Genomic DNA, 7,575 nt, shown 5'->3' on the forward strand with positions numbered 1-7,575 from the left:
CAGTACTCGCTAGTTTGACTCTTTAGTGACAGGAAAGCTAAACAGTATTACTCAAATTTCGGTTCCTTAAGGTTTTGTCTTGTGCTTGTGTTAATTTTTGTTGCGTCTCTGTGTATTTTTTCGTCGTCTATGTTGATTTCTATCACTTTTTGAATTCAGCGAAAACGTATCTGTGAGAGCTCTTACGGAGACGTCTCCACAGCCATTAACGTTACAGGTAACGTTAGCTAGCTTATGTAGTGATATATAGCACGAACTGACCAGAAGGTCTTTGTTTTTGTTTTTGTTTTTTTAAACTAACTGAAACATTAGCCAAGACAGAGACCCGTTTAAAGCTTGCTCCTGGAGAGTTGTGCCGTTTTTTATTGTGTTGTTTCGCTGCGCCGGGAGAAGATTTTTTTTCCACATGGCGCAGTTCAAAGCCACATTGACCGCTAAACCAGGACTTGAAAGGTAAATTGATGGAGTTGATTTGGCTTGCACTGTTGAAGGTTGTAGCTTTGTGTCAGCAAATTTTTCAACCTTACGTGAACACCTTCATTGGCATATTAGAGATAGCAAAAAAAGTATCATGCCCCTATACTAGCTGTTCAGAGTATTTTCGTGTCCGCTCTTCCTTTGTCTCACACTTGAACTGGAAGCACAAAAAGATCTCTAGTTCTCCATGTAGTATCCAAACTTCTACCAGTGCTACTAACATCACTAGTACCTGCATGAATACGTCAACAGACCGTGAACTAGGTCACACTTTTGAGACAATCTTTGATGATAATGATAACGCAAATGATGAAGTGGACACAGATGATTTTATGAACAATCTGGCCATGTTTTATCTCCGAATGCAGGCAAAAATGCTGTTACAAGCCAGTACAATTCAGACCTTAATAGAGGAAATACAAGAGGTGCACAACACTGGTTTGACTCATCTTTTGTCTAGCATGCATGAAGAGTTAAGCAGAAAGACACCAGTAGCTACAAGCATATTTACATGCTGGTAACTTATTTCCACGAACTCTGCAAATGGGCCAATCAAGTAAATTTGATGACCAACTGTACCAGACATTCCAGAGATGTCAGTCTCAAGGGTCTCCGCCCAGAACACACTATTGAAACACCCTCTGTCACTTTCAAAGGCACTCTGTACAAAAGAGGCATGACTGTTGTAGTGGACCAAAATGACACAGGGTATCTATTTGGGAAAAGTCTGTTAATACTGATAAATGAGTCAAACGTGCATTTTGTTGTCCAGCAGTATCTGTGCCTGTTGTGGATCTTGGTGTGTATTGCTTACAAAGCAATTCAGAAGCACAGTATCCGTGTTTGACTGTAGACAAGGTTGCAGATTATTACCCTCTTTCTGTATATAATCATTTTGGTCTTAATCTTGTTGCTCTGCATCATTCTGTGTTTCAGAAGAATGAGTAATGGACTCCATTGAGAAGGCAATACAGACTGTGCTACCACAGCTAGATGAAGCGAAACTTGAAAAGGAGGTGAGATTCATCACAGATTTATGACTTCATAATGTCAGAGCATATTAAAGTGTTTTCCTGCTATTTTTTTTTTGTTTTTTGCTCATTCGTGATTTTAATGTCAAAGAATTTAAGTCTTTTCCATATAATGATTGACAGATTAATCAAGAATAACTACTTGCGGATCTATATCTTAATATGGGGTTATATAGAAAATCTGGAGGACATTATTTTGTGCTATCAAACTGGTCACAACCTTTTCTGTGCTTTCACTCATACGTGTGTAATGCTTGTAATTTCCTGCCTGGAAAGCGGCATAAGTACCTTGACACAACTCCGACATCGCCATCTTAGACCCTCATCACATATGTGGTGCAATACAAAGTAATTGTAATAAATGTAATTGTTAATGTGTTTTCTTCTTTAATTTCAGGGCTCCGACTGGGATTCTGGGTCTGCAAGGTCAGGGCATGTAAGAGGCCATAGATCTTTATGTCAAGTGGCAGGGAAATGAGGAGTTCTCTCTCTAAGAAGTTTCTTATCTTTTCTGTTTTAAATGTTGTATTTTGCAGTTTTTACAGTGTCCTGTTGCATTGTTCATGCAAATGTTTGGTATTTTACATTATATTGCCACTGTGTTTTTAACCCTTTAATGTCCTCACTAAGAAAAAAGCAATGGAAAAATTATTTCTTTGCATTTTTTATTTCCTTGGGGCAATAATAACAATCAAAAAAAAAAATATCAACAGACCCCACAGTTTTTAAAATACAGGCCTCAACCAAACGGTTGAGATGTCACTTCATGGTAAACGTATTAAAATACAAACAAATACCAAAACAGCAGAAAAAGTGCTAACTTTTGGAATGCTGCAAAACAGTTTTTTCTGTTCTTTTTTTTTTCATTCAAACACAGGAACATTGAAAATCTCAGGAAAACACTGCATTTCTAACACTTCATCTTGACACACCTCATCTGTGTGGTGGTGCAACAGCACAAATGTTTTTTTGGGGGGCGTTAGAGCCACTTTATTTCTGATGGTATGCTTCAAAGCATTTCTGGCTTGCATTCAAACACAGGAAAACATTGCATTTCTGACACTTCCATCTTGACACACCCTTTGGACACAGGTTGCACCGCCCGCGCTTGTCAGAGTAAAGTGGCCAATGTCCACAGTTGTCATAACGCACATCTGGTTGTGGTTGTGAGGGTCTTGCAGCGTAGCGTTTCTTCTGAGGTGGTGGAGAGCAGGATGATGGTCGGCCAACTTTGGGTGCTGACCTGTTGACTTGCATCAAACTGTGGGCGACTGCCAGGCGGAATCTTTTGAGTGGCATTGGTTTCTCATTCAGTAGGCTGCAATCCCTCTTGTAGACCCCTTCAGCAGCTTTTTGTCTGCCATCAAGGTAGCTCCACCGAGGCGGTTTGGTCGGACGGTGCCAATGCACTTGACACCCAAGTTTGCATGCAGCTTCTGGATCAAGTTGAAACTGGTGAAATAGTTGTCAAAGAAGACAACAGAAAGACGTGGCTGTGTTATGGTTTTGCATAATGTTGTCACCACTTTGGCTCCTAGAGGTAGCACCTGCTCCTCCTCACTTAGGGCAACATTGAAGAATGTGGATGCCCCTTGATAGAGCAGTAGGTCATGGATGATGCCAGATGAACTGGCCCGGCAGAACAATTTAAAGCCCCACTTGTCCGGCTTCTTGGGAATATATTGGCGGAGAGTGCCAGCCCTTGTGCCTTTATATGCCACCATGACTTCATCCACACTGTGCTTGTAAGTTGATGGGATCAGGAGACACTGCTCACGAAGCATTTCAAAGAGGGGGCGGATTTTGTAAAATCTGTCTGGACTGTCGTTGCACTGCTCATTATCATTGAAATGAATGAACTGGCGCAACAGCTGGAATCTCTTCCTCAGTATGATATCAGCCATTAGTCCAAAACGTGTGTCATGGTGCCAGTAGTCCTCTGTGGCTGGGAAGTTCAACACACCCATGAAGAGCAGTATTGTCAGGAAATCTTCAATTTCTTCAGGGCTAGTCTTGATTGGATCTCCCAACTCTTGAGCAGAGTACTGATGATGAGCAATATGTTCAATCATATTGTCAGTGAAGAGCATTTTGAAGTACTGGAAGGGTGTCTTTACAGCATCAGGGAGTTCAAATCTTGAATCAGGAACGTGGAATTCCTCAATGTCTTCATGCTTCCAGATTCTCCTTGTGCCTTTGTTTGGGCCTGAGGGTGAACTTGGGTCACGTGTATACTGTGTCTCCTCCAAGGAAACTGTTTTTAGGGTGTTTTTCCCTTTTCTGCACTTCTTACGGGGTGGCAGTGTAGAAGATGTGCTTGTTGAGGCAACCTCCTCCTCATCCATGGATTCAAATGAAGTGTCGCCACTCTCTTCTGCTTGTGTGGGCTGATAATCAGGATCCTCAACTTGGTCATCATCATCATCACTTAGATCAGCATCGAAGTCTTGAGGATTTTCTGGTATAAGTGCCAAAAAATTGCGTGGCCTTGCACCATAAAAAGATTTAGCGTTAGGTTTGTAAACCAGAAAGAAAAAAGAAAATCACAATTACAAACCATGTACTCTTATAATTCTAGTAATATGTTATTATACCAAAATATGTGAATTTTTTATTAACTGTTTATTTTGTATGAAAACATTTTTATGAAACATTTATGAAAACATCTCAAAAATTGTTATGATAGAATTTCTGATCAAATATTTAATTAATAAAAACATCAATTAATCAAAACATTAAATATATGATATTAACAACAGTGAATGTTCATGTGTTTTTTTTTATACAAAAAATGTAAATTTATTATCGTAGGATCACAACAGTTACCTAAAGTGACAAATCAACCATTTGGTAACGCATGTTTTTAGGTGGAAAAAAAATCATACTTCTGAAAATATTTTAGCATGTATATGATGAAATAACATTAAATGCATCATATTTACAACAGAAAATGATCAGAAGGTTCATATTTCATAGCAAAAAGGGAATTTTATTTACATTAGCTTACTTCGCTAACTTTATTATAGAGTGAAAAATCAACCATTTGGTAGAGCATGTTTTTAGAAAATTATTTCACCCTTATAGGATCTTTTTTTTTTTGACTAAGTTCCATCATTTTGTTCAGTAAGACCTCAGGTTCTGTAATATGTCAAGAAAATTTGCTTACCTTTGAAATTTTCACCAAATAGTGTCCACATGTCTGCCGAGATTTTTTTTTTGTTAACTTCCTGTGAGCAGGCAAGCTGGGAAGGCATACCATTTAAAGACACAGTGACATCTAGTGGATTTTTTTGGCATAAGATACTTCAACCAAGTGGTAGAGATGGCTCAATCAGGTTGAGTTAAGTTCAACACATTTTTCAGTAAGAAATAGTGACTCAAAATGTGCTCTACCAAATGGTTGAGCAGGATGTTAAAGGGTTAAAAAATGTAGAATTGTGAAGCTTGTCTTTTAATATTTTGAGCTTGTGGCCCAGACTGACATTTCTGGTTTTGATCTCTTGTTTATAATTGCAATATTTTAAAAATTCATTGTTATATTTTGGTATCTGAAGTGGTACCTTGTGTAAGGTCAAATTTGGTTTGGTACATAGTGGTACTTGGTCTGAAAAGTTTTGTAACCTGTTATCATATTCCTGCTCATCAAATGTATTAAATAAATAATTGTGTTAACAATTTTCTTGTTTTTTTGCAGTTAATTGAAATATTTTAGAATATGGGTGATTCTAGTAATGATGGCTAATATTAAATCACAGTGATACACTATTTAAATTGTACAGTGAGAAACTGAATTTACGGTGATTAACGGTTAACTACTATTAATAGTAATGTCTTGCCAATACAATACCATGGTATTTATACAGTAAATGCAATTGAAATCACAGTATTTAATTGATATTTCTTCTACAGTTAAACAACTAATACTGTAAATACAACTTAAATCACAGTGTTTGCTTTTATTTTACGGTGAATACATAAAATACTGTAAATGGAAGTACTGTACTTTTACTGTAAAAAGTATTTACAGTAACTTGCTGGCTAATTTTTAGCAGCAAGTTACTGTAAATTTTAAGGTAATGTTTTTACAGTGTATTTCAGTACATTTTTGACTTTTTCCAGCATAACAAAGCTGCAGACTGCATTTCAGCAAGGTGACAAAATGAGTAAGGGTATTTTTACAGCAGAACAACTCTACCTGAGTAAAATGTAATCTTCATCAAAGCTTTCCATTGATGGTTTCTTTTAATATTTTGTATAGAACCGTAAAGTATTGAGGACAATAAGTGAATTTGTTGTGGCAGGAAACTTTGGGACGTGTTTATGCAGCCTCTCTTCATCTCCAGCATGAACACAATGCTAAAATTCAGGTGTAGTTTTCAAATTTTCAGTTGCAGCGCTTAAGAGTTAAATAAAAGAGGCTGCAAGCAAAACATTTCTTGCTTTAAAAGGTGAATAGGATCTGTATTAGAGGGGGGCCTTGCCATGGGGATGATTGTTGGTCAGGTGGTAGAGTTGTTGTACACTAATCAGAAGGTTGGTCAGCATGTTGAAGTGTCCTTGGGCAAAACAATCTAATGATATACATGATATACAGTCAGTAGAGTGTACTAAAGTAAGCTACATATGCTTACACAAATCATGCATACTCAAACACTATGTTTATTTAAATATTAAAACTACCGTGTGTGCGCAGAGAACAGAAGCAAAAAGACTGGCAAAATTCTGTTCAATTTCTGCTTTATTTGGCAGCATGAAAACATAGAAAAGAAGATGCTTTGTGTGTTGCTTGCGTGTGGTTTTGCTCAAATAGAAGCAATTAAGTGTACGTGTGTGTGTTTTTTGTTTTTGGTCTCTATTGATAGTTTCCACCTCCGTGAACACTGTGAGGGGGGTGATTTTTTTTTGTACCACAACCGTTTTAGTGTTATTTAGGCTTAAAATTCTTACATAAATTAGGGCGTGGTTACGTTGAGTGACAGCCCCATAGACAGGCACTGGCAGTTAGCTCTTTGCTAAAGCATTGGCTGGGCTAGGTGGCTACATCCAGAGGCCTCCGGCTATCTCCAGCGGTTGACAGGGGCTGCAGTGTCCGTGTTTGTTTGCCAATGTTCGGATAGGTTTTTGTGACAATATGGATTGTTGTAGTGTAGACTGTACTAACCGACCATGGAATCTATGTCTGTGTTGAAGTTTTTTTGTTAGGTAAATTTCTCACTATTTTACCTGAGTTTTTTCACTAATTAGCATGTATAAGCATATTTTGCCGCTGGCTTATGACTGCTGATTTCTGGTCGCTGCTGATACAGATAGAGAACCGGAGCAGCTAATGTTAGGAACGCTGTTGCGGTGTGTTCCATGCTCTCAGAGTCCGTTTATTGCGGGAATACTGTGCTGCTGTAACTGTAAGTGGATACTGGGTGGAGGCAGCGGTGAAAGCCGGTAAATATTTAATATGAAACATTTTAATATATTATCATTATTTTTATTATTGTTATTAATAATAATGGTGATAATAATCATGTTTTTAATGTTTTCATATATTTTATCAATATGAAATAATAATGATTGTTTCACAGTTAAATAATAGGAAGAAATAAATTTCCCCCCACAACTCCACCAAACCCTGCAGCTCGCCCTAAAACCTCTCTATCTGAAATAGTCATGTTTAAAACACAGCAGCAGGTAGCCGGTGGCCTTTGGATGTAGCCGCCTAGCCAAGTTGATGCTTTAGTAAAGCGCTAACTGACAGTGCCTGTCTATGAAGCTGTCGCTCAACCTAACCATGCCCTAATTTATGTAAGAATTTTAAGCTGGTGAATTTTTTTGTACCACAACCATTTTAGTGTTATTTAGGCTTTGAGGAATTACTAAAATATGACTTTTTTTTGGCATATTTTGATGCCTTGCGGCCGTATGACTCTTTTCATGACATTTTGAGATATTACTAAAATATGACTTTTTTGGCATATTTTGACGCCTTACGGCTGTATGACACTTTTGATAGCATTTAGAGGTCTTACTAAAATATGACTTGTTGTGGTATGTACGCCATACTATACTATGACGT

General features: G+C 37.7%; 1 long non-coding RNA gene across 1 annotated transcript; it reads left to right on the forward strand.

Moving 5' to 3' along the window:
* LOC121188019 lies at positions 1-2,849 on the forward strand. The gene is made up of 3 exons (XR_005894676.1): positions 1-453; positions 1,414-1,493; positions 1,906-2,849. It is a non-coding gene; the product is annotated as an uncharacterized LOC121188019 (long non-coding RNA).
* The last annotated feature ends 4,726 nt before the right edge of the window (positions 2,850-7,575 follow it).

The sequence above is a fragment of the Toxotes jaculatrix genome, chromosome 10, assembly GCF_017976425.1.
Source record: "Toxotes jaculatrix isolate fToxJac2 chromosome 10, fToxJac2.pri, whole genome shotgun sequence".
Lineage (NCBI taxonomy): Eukaryota > Metazoa > Chordata > Actinopteri > Toxotidae > Toxotes > Toxotes jaculatrix.